The sequence below is a fragment of the Akebia trifoliata genome, chromosome 10, assembly GCF_017979445.1.
Source record: "Akebia trifoliata isolate Shusen 1 chromosome 10, ASM1797944v1, whole genome shotgun sequence".
Classification (NCBI taxonomy): Eukaryota; Viridiplantae; Streptophyta; class Magnoliopsida; order Ranunculales; family Lardizabalaceae; genus Akebia; species Akebia trifoliata.
The window spans coordinates 3,905,028-3,920,126 of NC_141384.1; the positions used below are offsets into that span (position 1 = coordinate 3,905,028).

A 15,099-nucleotide genomic window follows, 5' to 3' on the forward strand; every position below is an offset into this window, starting at 1 on the left:
ACATTTATTTTATATATTCATTTTTTAAGGAATTTCTAAGAATGTCTTCCCTTCTTCTTCTTCTTCTTCTTCTTCTTATTCTTATTATTATTATTTATTTATTTATTTTTGGTTATTAAAGTTCATGGAATCTTCGTCATATAAGGGGAGTGACAATATCAAAACTTCTAAACCCTCTGAATGTCTCTTTTCTACACGTTTATGTGATGGTGTGAACACCCCCAATCCAATTAGATTTGTATCCGTCCTAGTCACCGAACATGAAAAGTAATCTTGTTCATGGAACCCTAGTTTTGCTTCCAACAGTCGCACGAACTTGATTTTATTCGTATGACAGTTGATTATTGATGATGCTCTAAACTTGTTTCATCGCAGATTCACTGCATTGTTCCTACCAATCTTCACCTTACAACTGAATAATCAGATTAATAATCAGTGATCCATTATTTGAAAAAGTCTACCCAAACCCAAATTTGTCGATTGTTGGACCATATCTTGGGATTTTCCTCTTTTTTGATTAAGATATCGATCATTCCGCGTGGTTTTCTCATGGTTTCATGTTTATGTTCCCACAGATGGTGCCAATTGTGGAGGTCGACATTCGACTCATAAAATAATAATAAAAATATGAAAAAATAGAGAAGACAAAGATTTTTTACATGGTTTGACAAACGTACTTACGTCTATGGGCTCAGGAAGCTATCTCACTGTAGATCTCACGATTACATAGCCTCCTCTCCCTCTTCCTCTATCTTCTTTTCCCTTTCTCCTCCTCTTTACAATGGTCTCTTAGCCTTTAAATAGAAAAATTCTAATTAGAATCTTAACCCTAATTAAGTTACAATTGACCACATTGACCTTTATCCAAATTAACAATTATATAAAAAGGAGATGAATCATCTTAAATTAAGATTCTTCCTTAATAAGATAGAATTATCTTCAAATGATGTCACGTATTTACCTCGAGATGCGTGTTAATAGTGCGAATAGACGATCTGAATGAGAAATGATTTTATCCCTCCACAGTCACTAATCACTTCAAAGGCTTTTTTATTTTATTTTTTTTCCTTTCAAAAAACAAAAAAGAATCTTCACGAAAAGTTCGGTATGGTTCTTTATGGGTTTTTTTTTTTAACCTCAAGAGTACTCTTGAGGAGTAATGCTGGGGTGACACATACAATGTCCCCTCAAGGGTTACTATTGACGGAAACCACGAATTTTGAGGAAGGAGCCATTATATATATCATGGCTACGCCAAATGCCTACGTGTCCCGTTTGATTGATTTTACTCATCATGAGGAAACACATCTATGGTTAGTGCACATCTCATGTCTTGCGATTCTGTGTCATTCCAGCATTTTTAAAGAAGGAATACTCCAACAACTTTCGCGAACCTACTTAAACGGTCAGGAAGGCAATGCCATCATATATCATAACTACGCCAAATGCCTACATGTCCCTTGACTTCAGTCTTATCTAATTTATTAATGCAAAATGACTTAAACGCTCTCATCTTTAACCCGAAACTGACAGCCCTTTGATTTCTCTTCTCAAATATCATCTTAAAACTCTTGGTTGAAAAATAAATTAGCTTATTTTTCAACCTAAAAATTAGTTTATTTTAATCTTCAAACTTAAAGAATAAGATAGGATTTTTGAAGTAAAATATGAAGATAGTTTTTAATAGAAAATTCTATAATTTCCTTCTAGGGATCAAGATGAGATAAAAAACGAGGTAATGAAGATGTGATTAAATAGATTAAATTTACGAAAATTTACCAAAACAGGCACAACATTTTGAATATTTACCAAAACGGTACACTATAGCAAACAATTTCGAAAACGGTAAATTTACCATTTTTGAAATTAATTTTTTTTACCAAAACAGTAAAATGTTTTTTTTTTTTTACCGAAAATACCTTTTTTATTTTTTTAATTGAAATTACGAAAATAAAATTGATTTCGGTAAAAAAAAAATTGTAAATACATATGATTGTTGGATTACCGAAAGAGAGTTAATCTTTTTAGTTGGATTTTCATTTTTTAAGGTTAAAATTGTAAATACATATGTAAAACAAAACAAGGGTATTTTCGGTATAAAAAAAATACATTTTACTGTTTTTACCATTTTGGTAAAAAAAAAATTAATTCCGAAAACGGTAAATTTACCGTTTGGTAAATTATTTTTAAATTTAAGAGTTGTGCTAGAGTGAGTGAGTGATTGTGTGGAACACTACATTAGACATTGTGTTGACGTGGTGGTGTGTGCATAACCATAGATTTTTTTTTCACTTGTATCTCAAGGAAAAACATCTATGGTTTCGTGCACACGTCTAAGTCAGCACAATGTCTAATGCAGTCCTGCGCAGTCATTTCAACATTTTCTTAAATTTAATGTACTAAAGAGATTGAAGAGCTTAAAGACCAAAGAAGAACGAAAATCTAGGAAAGGAGATGAGCACAAGCTTGGGAATTTTGAGTTTCATAATGGTTTTAAATATAATCGGAGACTGAGACAACTCCACCAACAGAACGGATTGACAAGTCGTCTCAAACAGTGAAACCATACTAAAAAACATATGTACAAGTGATACAGATGTGCTAAAAATTTATTGTAATCTGTTTTAGTAGCATTTACTAGGGGTGTCAATGGATAGCCAAAATCCGAATTCGAAAAATCGGATATTATCCGAAATTTTTGGATATCGGATTCGGATGTCAGTTTAACATTTGAATGAGTTTCGGATACGAATTCGGATATTGCAATATTCGATTCGATAATATCCGCTCCAATAAAAATATACATATATTGTATTTATGTTTTACAACAAAACTTATATATGTGTATATATCATCTTATATATTCGTGTTATACAACCACATTTTTTTTTAAATTTTATCTTCTTCGTACCTTTAAACATGAAGAACCAGACGAGTGAAGAACCAGACCAAATCGTGGTTTCGATTGCTGTAAGCCTGTAACCATCTTTTTCTCCACCGGCAACCATCTCAACTCTGAAAATCCCGAAAATAAATAATGAAATTTTGAGAAAATCTTGAAAGTGGGACTTAGGGGTAAAATTTTAGGATATTTCTGGTCATTTTTAATGGAATCTGACTTCACCATTGGATTCAAAATGATCGAAAAATATAGTTTAGCCTGTAAGCACGCTCAAGTGCGAGTCTGAATAGAAAAGTTGCAAATCATCGATTACCGAGTCGGATCAGGCTAAAATAGTGACCTTTTGCTAGAGCAAGAATTTTTAAGATTCGATTATACCATTGGATTCGTAACGAAAAATTATTAAACGTGAACTATTTATTTGTCATTTTTGGAGATTAGGAAGTCGAATTATCGTCAAAAACGAAAACGACATCAAGTTTAGGGGTCACCTAAGGTCAAAAATGTAAATTTCTGTTAGAGACGAAATTTGTAGAAATTGACTGTATCATTAAATCTGAAATGAAAAATTAGCGAAATAGAGTATTCATTTGTCAGTTTTGGAGTCCGGATGGTCAAGTTATCGTCGATCAAAAGAATTGACAAAATACCGAATTCGTCCCAAATTTTATATAAATAAAAATTTTTAATTTTTTTTTTAAAACGTCGTCTCCTCCAACCCACCCAAACAGCGCGACATATATAAACGAAAATTTCATTTTTCTTCTGATCTTCCACCTCAGATCTCTCACAAACGGTCCACTTTCGACGATCACCGTAGAAGAGAAAAAGATCAGCAACCTCAACATCTACAAAACCCACCCAACCTTTCTTCGTTTCACTTTCTTTTTCACCCGATATCGTCAAAAATCAGCCGTATAGATATACAGAAATTTCGAAACTTTGACCTCGGATTTAGTCCGTTTCTGGGTCAAACCGTCTTCCGACGCAGAAGGGAGAAACGTTCAAAGCCTCATTCTCTACATAACCCACCCAAATTCCTTCCGTTTTCTCGTCTTTTTCACCCCGTATAGTCAAAAATCAGCTGTATTTTTATACGGAGATTTCGTAACTTCGACCTCGATTTTCATCGGTTTCGGAGTCAAACCATCTTTCGCTGTAGAAGGGAGAAGAGACGAGCACATCGAGATCTTCGAAACCACCAGGGCGGTTTCGAAAATCAGCAGCTTCGAAGTTTGGTCCGCCTCGATTTCCGTGCCATTCGCCTCGATTTCCGCGCACGTGCTTCAATTCCGTCGCCTAGTGATGGTAAGGAACTCTCAATTTCTATTAGTAATCGTAGATTGTGAAAATTGCATTTAGGATTTTATTAAAAATTTGTGGTGAGTTTCCAAAATATAGAATTCTTTTGTTATTTAAAAATTCACGCCAGAAATTGCATGTTTGATATGTTTAATTGTATTTTTTAACAAAGTATACGTGGGTAGGATATTTTATCAGGTTATTTCTGTCAGTTGGGTCCTGTGCACTGCTCGGAACCCGTTTTAATATAAGTTTTGTATTTTTTTTAAGGTTTTTGATAAAAATGAACTTCATAATTAGAAAAACAATTTATTATTCAATTAACTCATGTTGAGTTGATGAATATCAGAAAGTGGATATTTTATTTGAGAGATTGAAAACTGTAAAATTCGAAAAAAGGGAAAAAGGGTATGAAACGGTAAAATGTCAGAGTCACACCGAAGGGTGATGTCTGCATTTTACGTTGTTGTGTTGTGTACAGGTTGGTAAACAGATATCTAGGGATAATATTGTTGGTTGCATGTTTATTTAAATTTCTGTTAGCGCGAGGCGCTGTTTACGTTTCCGTTTTGTTATTTATATTAGGCCGGGTGGCCATACTTGCATGGTAGGAAACTGGATATCTATTCTCAACCTTGTATTGTTAATTTCTCTTTTGTTTTCAAATGAAAATAATATATATATATATATATATATATATATATATATATATATATATATATATATGTAACTATTTTGTGAGCTGTTAAAGAGTTTGTGAATGCCTGAAGGGATAGTGCGTCATATCATCCGGAGTGGTGTACTATCCTGGGATGTACGGTAGGGACCACCAAGCTCATACGTGGTATGGGACGCGTATGAGAATGGAGTCACAACTGAAATTCGGGATATTCCTCTCAATCTTTACCAGTGAACTTGTAATGTAAAGGTGGTCGTATACGAATGGTTTGTATATTTGGGAATCACATGCACGCCTGATAGGCATAGACGAAGATGATTGATCAGTGATCACTAACAATCTATATTAGTCGAACGTTCTGACACATCGAAAAGAGACCCATTGCTTACGATCACGTCAAACGGTCAGCTGAGCCGGATAAATGGTCAACCAAGCGTGGTAAGTGCAGCGACCGACCACAAAATCAGGAACTAAAAACCAGAGAAGAATTGTAACATCATGTCCCGACTGGGAACGATCCAGTCGTGAATCCCAACTTTCTAATTCCAATACTCCACCATTGTGTATTATGTATCTGTTGGTTATTTTGATATATAAAATGAAATCCATGTTTAATGTTTCCATTTGATTAATTAGATTTGTATAAAAAGATGATGTTATAGTGAGTAATGATGATCGATGTAATGTGAGTTTTAAAATGTTTAGTTGCTCATCCCTGGCTATATGTACCAGTTAATCGTAGTTTCTTCTTTAAAACTTTGTATATTTTAAAATGATTCAGTATGTTTATTCGTTCATGTTAGGAGAGATTATTGGCAGAAATTGTTTGTTTCCTTACTGGGTAACCATTGTTACTCACCCTTTCCTTCTCCATTTTTTTTAGTTTCAGATCCGAAGTTTGGCGAAGCAGGTATAGAGCACGAGTGAGAATCATCTGGTAGGTCAGATAGACAGCTAGAGTTCGTCACTTGGTGAGTATTGGGGTTATTACCCCTAGTGGTGTCGATTTATCCGAGAGTATTATACATGTTGTTCTGAGTGTTAGGATTTCTGTTAGAGTGAGGAATTTTGTATAATCCTGTATTCTGGTTATTCTTCCACACTCTGATCTTTCGTACGTTATTAAACGTATATAAGCTTCCGCTAGTATTATATCTTGTATATGTATGCAGGATTGTATGTCGTTTATCAGGTGCAGGTTAAACGCCTTGGAATACTAACATAAACAGAGGAGATCATGCCGAAATTTCGAGGTGCTACCTAGTACCTCGAGATCTGACATGGGGATTTGTGTTAGTGTTCGGTGGGGCGCCACACACACACACATACTCTCTCTCTCTCTCTCTCTCTCTCTCTCCGATCTGAACCAATAGGAGTGATTTTTCGAAGAAAATGTGGGTTTCGACTGTGCGAACTCCGACACGTCTTCTCCGGTCGGCGAGCATCCAGGTACATTCTCTCTCTCTCTCTCTCTCACACTCAGATCTGAACCAGTCGGAGTTTCCGATGAAATTTGGGTTTCAACTGTGAGAACTCCAACAGATCGAGGAAAACGGACTTTTATTCGATTTTTTATCAAATTAGATATTATTGGATATCCGATCTAGTTTTCGGATTCGAATTCGAATGTTTGTTAGGGATATTCGATCGGATTCGAATTCGAATTCGGATAGTATTATTATTTTTTGGATTCGAATTCGGATATAGCTATATCCGATCGGATATCTATCCGTTGACAGCCCTAGCATTTACATATATGAGAAGTAAAATAAAACTTTATATGCATCATATCTTAAAAAAAGTAGACTTCTAATTCAAACTTGTGTGTGAACTACTTAATAAATTAGTATATGGTGCACCATTTTATTCGAAGTAGTTCGCACATTTCACATATTTAATGCAATACAATAACATCTCTCAACATTAAATAATTATTCAAACCTTTAGACTAATTTATTAAAATCTTTTTAATTGAGGATATAATTAGAAAGCCACCCTTACCTAATCCTATAAATACTAAAGCCTAAACATTCAAAAGAAGCCTATATTGTTCTCTATAAAAAGAAAAGTTCCATCTCCAAAGAAAAAAAAGCTTACACTCCTCCAGAGAAACAGTAAGGATCTACAACTCTTGGAAATCAACATTCAAAAAAGATCAAAAACGAAACCCTTTTTCAAAGACAAAATTCACACTGTCAACCGATAAGATGCAAAGCTCGGAAAGAAGAAAATTACACATCATCATCTTTAAAGATTCGATTGTTAATCAAAGGAGGTCACTTCATCTAGCGAGTGTACACAAAATTGTATCATCATCATTTTCATCAAAGACCAATAAAATCATTTATCACCTTGTTTCGCTCATCCATAGGAATAGATCACGAAATTTGTTGTTGACAATACATACACAACTAATATATTTCAAACACATGGATTGAGTCTCTATTGAATATAAAGATATATGTTTGGTACCAGACCGATTCGATAACATATCGAAACCTAAATCTTTGATTCAGATATCGAATTTTTTAATAGGATTTTGGATTTGATATGATCCATTGAGAGCCCTATATCCCTTTGGATATCGATGAACATTTTAGATAACTTGATTGTCAAACAGAAAATGTATCCTTGACTTCGGTCTTATTTGAGAGACTAATAAATGACCTAAATGTCTTTGTCATCTTCAACCTTCCAAAAACTCCAAGCCTACTATGTTATTCATAATCTCGACCTGATTAACACTTTTGGCACATCATGAGGGGTGGTTGGTGAATCGGCATGGCGCCAAAAGTGTTAGTCAAGGTGGAAGCTTGACTAGATTCTTTTATGTCTATTTAGACCCTTCATCAATTCATGTTCTTTAACTTCTTTTCAAACACCCTTATTTTCCTATACAAAATTACATTATGTGATATCTTCCCCAAAAATCCCATCTTCTTCTTAAGATTTGAAGGTTGATGAAGATAAAATATTGAGGTTGGGATATACGGCCAAAACTTTTTACTAAATTATGTTTAAAATAGTCGGGGTTTAAGGGGGGGGGGGGAGGGGAGGGATCAAGAGGTATGTTAAATATTTATAAAATTGGAGGGGTATGTCTAAAATCTAAATAACCATCAAAGCGTTAAAGAAGTAAATAAACAACTCAAAAATGAGTCAAAACATAGGGTTAATTAACTGGTCTATTTCCTACTTGAAAGAAATTGAAATTCTCATAGAGAGACCCCAGTGCCTTGAGAAAAAATTTCAATGGGTCTAATCTATGGTAAGTGTAGACATCCCAATTTGAATGGGTCCCACTCGAAAATTGCTAAAAAATCTCTAGGGATACATTTTCCCATTATAGTCGTTCATTTGACACTTTATTGTTAAGCAATATAACTTTACAAAAGTAGACTTTTATTTAAATTACAAGTTGTTTAAAACCTTAATAAATTAGTGTATTATGGATATAGTACACGAACCAATCCTTCATTAGAAGTCTTTATTTTTAAGGTGAATTACCATTTCGTGAGTTGAAAATGAGATATTTACGATTTCGGCTAGTTTTCATTTTAATTACTAAAACGTGAACAATCACGTTTTCGTTAAAAAAATTCAAAATGAAGTGACTAATTCGCAGGTTCAAAGTGACAATTTCGTAGGTTTAAAAAAATTCACTTTTTACCTGCGAAATAGTCACTTTAAAAACCTCCAAATTCGTTATCATTAACGTTTTGGTAGTTAAAATGAACAGTGAGCCAGAATCGTAAATTCGTCAAAAGTTGATCACTTTTTCGTAAATATCTCTTATTTTTATCAACAATTATTATATGAGGGGCGACATTATCTCACTTTTAATTATGTATTTTGATTTGATAAATCTCTAGGGATACATTTTCCCATTATAGTCGTTCATTTGACACTTTATTGTTACGCATGGTTGTAAAATAAAATTTTATTAGACAATTAGAAGTGCTTTTGATCACTGACTCACTCTAGTGGATATAATTTAGGAAAATGCTAATCACGTATGAGACATCATCAAACGTTGAGAAGAACACATGTTTTCTATAGATTAATTAGTATAAACTCATTTCAAATCATCTCACATTCATGGTGACTCATTTCACGTCACTTAGATCCTATTTGCTATTATTATTATGGGGCCTCAATATTGGTTCAAACAATAAAATCAACGATAGAGACATATATATATTACTATTTGCTATTACTATTATGCGGCCTCAATATTGGTTCAAATAATAAAATCAACAATAGAGACATATATATATATATATATATATATATATATATATATATATATCCCCATTTGAGTGTAGAACGAGAGCAGAGCATCAAATGTGTGACTCAAATGGGATGAAAAACACATGTTTTCTATAGATCAATATAAATTTTCTATATTAATTTATTCAAACCATCTCACTAGTGGAAACTTATTTTGCGTAGCTCAGAGTGTAGACACCTCATTTTGCACTTGCCTAATTAATCAACTCGTCAACCCGATCGCGACGATTCCCAATGATGGATGATTATTCCAATCATTCTTTGAACACTAAAATTTTTTCTTAATTATTTAATTTTAGATCACAGGATTTCTAGAGCCCAACATCTAAGGAACGGCTGAGATGGAAAGTGAGACACACGTATTCAATTTTCCTAGCGAATCTCTTCCATCAGGTCCCAAGGGCCGTTGGAGACTAGAATTTTCTTTTAAATACAAACTATTAAAAGTTAAAACACAAGGGAATCTTCACAAGAATTTGAAAAAATATTCTATGGGGATATTTTTTGTTTTTTCCCCATTTTAGTCTTTCATGGACACTTTAAGTGTTAAACGTGGTTGGACATTAAAATTTGGTTAAATAATTATAAGTTATGCTTTTGGTTGAATGGAGACACTTGCAGACTTGCTCTGGGAAAATGCTAGTCATGAGGAATTGAGAAGTTAACCTAAAAATGTGCTAAGCTGCTAACATGGTTTTAAACCTCGTTCAAGACCAAGACGAGACGACTCATCCGATACATCTTGGTATCATCCAACAACGAGATGGATAGTCAAGTCAAACGGAATGGAAGACATTTAAAACCATGGTTCATTTTTCTTATTGTTGAATAAGATGACTCCAACATATCGGAAAACTTGTTTGAGACAACTCGGTCTCCTTCTTGGTCAAGAGGAAATACCAAAATGAGTTTTAAAACCATGGCTGCTAAACAATGGCATGATGCCACACAAGAGAAGATGATTATGAGCTTTATCGTAGGAATTGATTTCAATCCTATTGAAAAACCTAAATATGTGAAGAAGATGAGAAAAAGATAATTTGAATATTTCAAAAATATTATAAGGTTAGATGAGGACGAGGGACCATTAAGCAAATAAAAGTTTACTAAATAGACCATCAAGCTACCATGCTAAACTTAGGGACTATTTAAAAAGAAATCCCTTTGTCATCAGGGTCTTTTAAGTAATTTTTCAATATCTAATGATTATCAATGAGCCCAAAGAATATGCCACGTGGCTGAAATGAGAACATGATTTTTGAACGAGGTTACTCAACACCAAGTAGAGGAACCTTCTTATTGGCCTTCTAATTTCTTTAACTTCCCATGTTCTTATGTTTCATGACAGGATGGACTGGCTTTATCTCAACCTCGCAGATGGACGTGAGATAATAACACGTTGGTTTACGACGTGGTTCAGTTTCTTTGTGAATCTAGTTCGAGGTGACCTGCGTCATGAAAATGTAAGCCAGTAGTACTTTGAAAACCAAACCCATGAGTAGACTGAAAATTTGTAAATTTGGTTGGACTGTGGTTCAACCATGACTCATTTTCATTCCACCCATTTGAATGTATTAAAATTTTTAAAAATATATGTACATTTATATCTATCTATCGGGATGGTTCAAGGGCCAACAAGTATGACAACAAGTGTGACAATGGTTTTTGTCCGATATGAGTTAGAAGTTTTAGAATGGACTGATTTTTGGTGAGGATGATCTCTATTTGATCTCCTCACCATAAAGATCATCATCTCCAAAAGTCACCCATTTCAAAACTCTAACACCATTAAAAGTGGTTTACAAAAAAATTGATGGTCCATGATCCTTCAACTTGTAAATTTGGGTCAGAAATTTTTGAATGAGCTGATTTTTTGTGAAGATGATTTTCTTCCGTCAAAAGTGGTTTACAAAATACTGTTGTCGCACTTGTTGCCCCTTGAACCATCACGTGTGTATATATATAGGACAACATTCAATAGACAAAATTGTAGATAACACTCTAGACAAACTTTTGTCTTATATGGCTAAAACTTTTCATAATGGGCAGATTTTTTGTGAGGGTGATCTCTATGGTGAGATGATCATCTTCACAAAAACTTAGCCCATTTTGAAACTTCTAACCCTACAAGAAGTGGTTAAAAACTAACAACAAAAATGGATGGTCCAGGATTCTTCAACTTATAAAATCAAGTTAGAAATTTCATAGTGGGCTGATTTTTTGTGAGGATGTTCTCATTACCATATAGATGAACCTCACAAAAAAAAAAGAAGTCATCATGAAACTTTTAGCTCATATAGGACAAAACACTTTGTCTAGAACTTTGACTTCAATTTTGTCGACAAATCCGACCCCCATATATATATATATGGGAATGCTAACATTCAAGACTTCTTGGGATATTAGAATTTTCAACCACAATTTTTTTCTTATAATATCCCTTCCCATTTTGTCTTTTAATGATTGATCATTTACATAATAAATACATTTATTAAGAATATATTTACTATAAAAAAAAATATTTAAATAAAAAGGTTAAAATACCCTTAGAATTTATTATGTAAAAGACCAACATACCATTGAAAAATGAATTTGATGGACAATACTAATGTCCCCATAAGTCTTAGATGTTAGCATCCTCATATATATATATGGATCAGGTTGAAGAGTCAATAACGTTGTTAATTACATAGCCAATTTGATTTGTCTTACATGGGCTAGAAGTTTCAAAATGGATAAATGTTTTGTGAGGATGTTAGTCCATTCCAAAATGTCTAGCCTCATTAAAAGTAATTTACAAATTAAAGGTAAAAATTGACAGTCCACGATTCTTCAACTTGTAGACTGGGGAAAACATATCAACTATATTATGAGTCTTGTTCGATAGCTAACATTGAGAGCCATCGTTTTATCCTATATGGGTTAAAAGTTTTGGAATGGACTTTTTATTCGTAATGATCTCTATGGTAAGGAAATATATCATCGTCACAAAAAATCAGTACGTTTTGAAACTTTTATCCCCATCAAAAATGGTTTATAAATTAATAGTAAAAATTGATGGCCCGTAATTCTTTAACTTGAAAATCACTTTTGATGGGGGTTAGAAGTTTCAAAAAATATTGATTTTTTGTGATGATTTCCTCACCATAAAGATCAACCTCACAAAAATCATATAATTTTGAAACTTCTAATCTACACAGGACAAAATGTTGGTTATTAAACGATATACATATATACTAGAGTTCACCTATGCGTACGACATGAGCATCCTCTTTGGGGTTTGGGAGGGGGGAGTGGAAAAATAATAAAATTGGAAAGATTTTATTAAAAATCTGTAAAATTAAGTAGGTAAAAGAGAAAATAATAAAGTTGAAAAGATATTATTAAGAAAATGAGAGATAAAAAAATTCAATAAAGTGGTAAAAGATGAAAGATAACAAAATTGAAATAACTTTATTAAGAAGGGGAAAGAAGAGGATATGAAAGATTATAAAGTTGAAATGGTGATAAGAAAATACAACTAAGTAGGTAGTGTGGAGTGTGGACCCTATGATGAAATGTTTATCCCCACAAAACTGTAGCAAAATGGATATTGTGAAGTGTGGATCCCATGATGGGATGTTTAAACCTCACAATTTATATACTAAAACACAATGGTGTGATTCACTTGTGAGGAATAACGTCCCATCAATTTCCCTTCAAATTTATTGTCTTTACTTTTATCTTCCTACATTCTCTTTCTTTTTTCAATAATATCCTTGTAATTTTACTATATTTCCTCGTTTACCCCTTCAACTCCAAAGATTTTGTAAAATTCTTACCCAATTTTATACCTCATGGTGACATTATCATTCTCCAATACATTCATTTTCCAATAAAATTCTTGTCCATTTTGTCTTTTAATAAAAATAAAAGAGTATGATAATCTTTTACATAACAAATGTTAAATGTACTTTAAATCTTTGGACTTAAATGTCTTTTTTATTGTAAATATTTTAGCATGAAAACCAATAAGTATTTATAATATAAAAGACCTACATACCCTTATCTGAGAAGGGATATTATAGAAAAATAAATGTGGTGGAGAATGGTAACGCCGCTATGAGATCTTAAACATTAGTATTTTCCATGTATAAACTAGTATTTATTAAGTAAAAGATCGACATATCCTTGTCTTTTGCACTAAAAGACAAAATGAACCAGGTATTATTGAAAAGTAAATGTAGTGGAAAATGCTAATAGTCCCTGAGGTCTTTAAAATTAATATCATTTCCCAATTATATAACTTGAAATATGCTAAACTAACTTCCTACAACACTGCCCGAGATTGCATTGACGTGGTGGTGTATATAAAACCATAAATGATGCTCATTGAGATATAAGTATTGTTTACTAGAGGAAATGCATGGTTTTCTGCACTAACGATTGTAGAAAGTGTTATAGGATGTTAGTGTAGCACAACTCATATGACACGAATAATACATTGATTTTCTAGATTTCATTTTTTTTTTTTTTTTTGTTTCTTTGAATAGAATAAAACTAATTTCATTTTTTTTTTATAACCACGCTGCGAAGTTCAGACATGGAAGCTCATGGACCTACTCAATCAGTGAGTCCTATGAAACCTACTTCATGACTGTTAGTACAATGTAAAAAAAAGCCTATATTTGATGGCCCAAGGCTGTTGAATGTCATAAAATTCGATGGACCAAGGTGTAAATTTTTTTTTTCAATGGACTGAAACCATCAAATTAATGGAGGATGGGAGAAATTTGATACCTCCAAGCCATCGAATTGAGGAACATTGAAAATTTCAACAGCCATGAGCCGTCAAAATTTGGTTTCTAAAATTTGTGGGCTTTGACCTATCAAATTTTCTTGTTAAAATTTTCAGTTTTCACATAGTGTAGTATCAAAATAAATTAAGGGTCTGACTCGTATGCACTGCTCCTAAGGGGAGGGTTAAAGCTCGTCTCCTACATATAGATCTTAAAGAATCTTCCTCACTGGTACATTTAATGAGAGATATAAGTGGCACGATCTAAGCTATGCATGGCAAGCATGTTTTAACCCTTCTCCCTACGTGTATACAATTAAGAATTGGCAGCCGATTAGGGTGGACCTAGGATTTTGTCTACATGAGGACAATTATGACCCTTATAAATTTAAAAATTCTTGTGGGGGTAATAGCGGTGATTTTTTTTTCGCCGTTGTAATTAGTCGTGATAGCATATAATTATTTACATTTTTTTTATTTCTTTAGCCCAATTGTCCCTACTATAAATCCACCTCTACAACCGATGATTGATCAATCCCCATGAGAACTACCAACAGTTAGTTTACTCCATCCAAATTCCATGCTTACACTACTTTCCATTTAACTAAATGAGAAAATTACTTCAAGGACCTTGGTAGAGGGATTTCTTTTTAAATAGTCCCTAAGTTTTGAGTGGTACCTTGATAATTCATTTAGTAAAAATAAATTATTTCTTACCTTGGTTATAATGTCCTTGGAAGACCCAAAGTGCCATTTTTCTAATCTTCTTCATATACTGAGATTTTTCAACTGTGATTGCAATCATTTCTAACAAAAAAAATTTCATGAATCACGAATGAAAATAATATATTTCTAATTTTGAATATTTAGAAGTATTATTTTATTTATTTTGACGATTTATAACAATAATGAAGAACGAAGTTGAGATTCCAAAATTTTTATGTAGTGTTGAGATCACCACTTTTTATATATTGTCAAGTTTACCACTTTTTATTTATTGTTAATTTTACCACTTTTTATTGTCGAGTTCGACATTTTTTATTGTTGAATTCGAGAATTTAAATTTTTTAAAAAAATGTTGAACTTGATAATAAAAAGTGGTGAGCTTGAGACATTGGTAAGGTTTACTTATTTTCATTTTTCGAGTTT

The 15,099-nt window shown here is 33.0% G+C and overlaps 1 protein-coding gene across 2 annotated transcripts in view; it reads left to right on the forward strand.

Moving 5' to 3' along the window:
• The window catches only part of LOC147392837 (uncharacterized), a 39,651-nt gene that overhangs the window by 15,758 nt on the left and 8,794 nt on the right, over nt 1-15,099 (forward strand). The gene's annotated exons all lie outside the window — the stretch shown is intronic.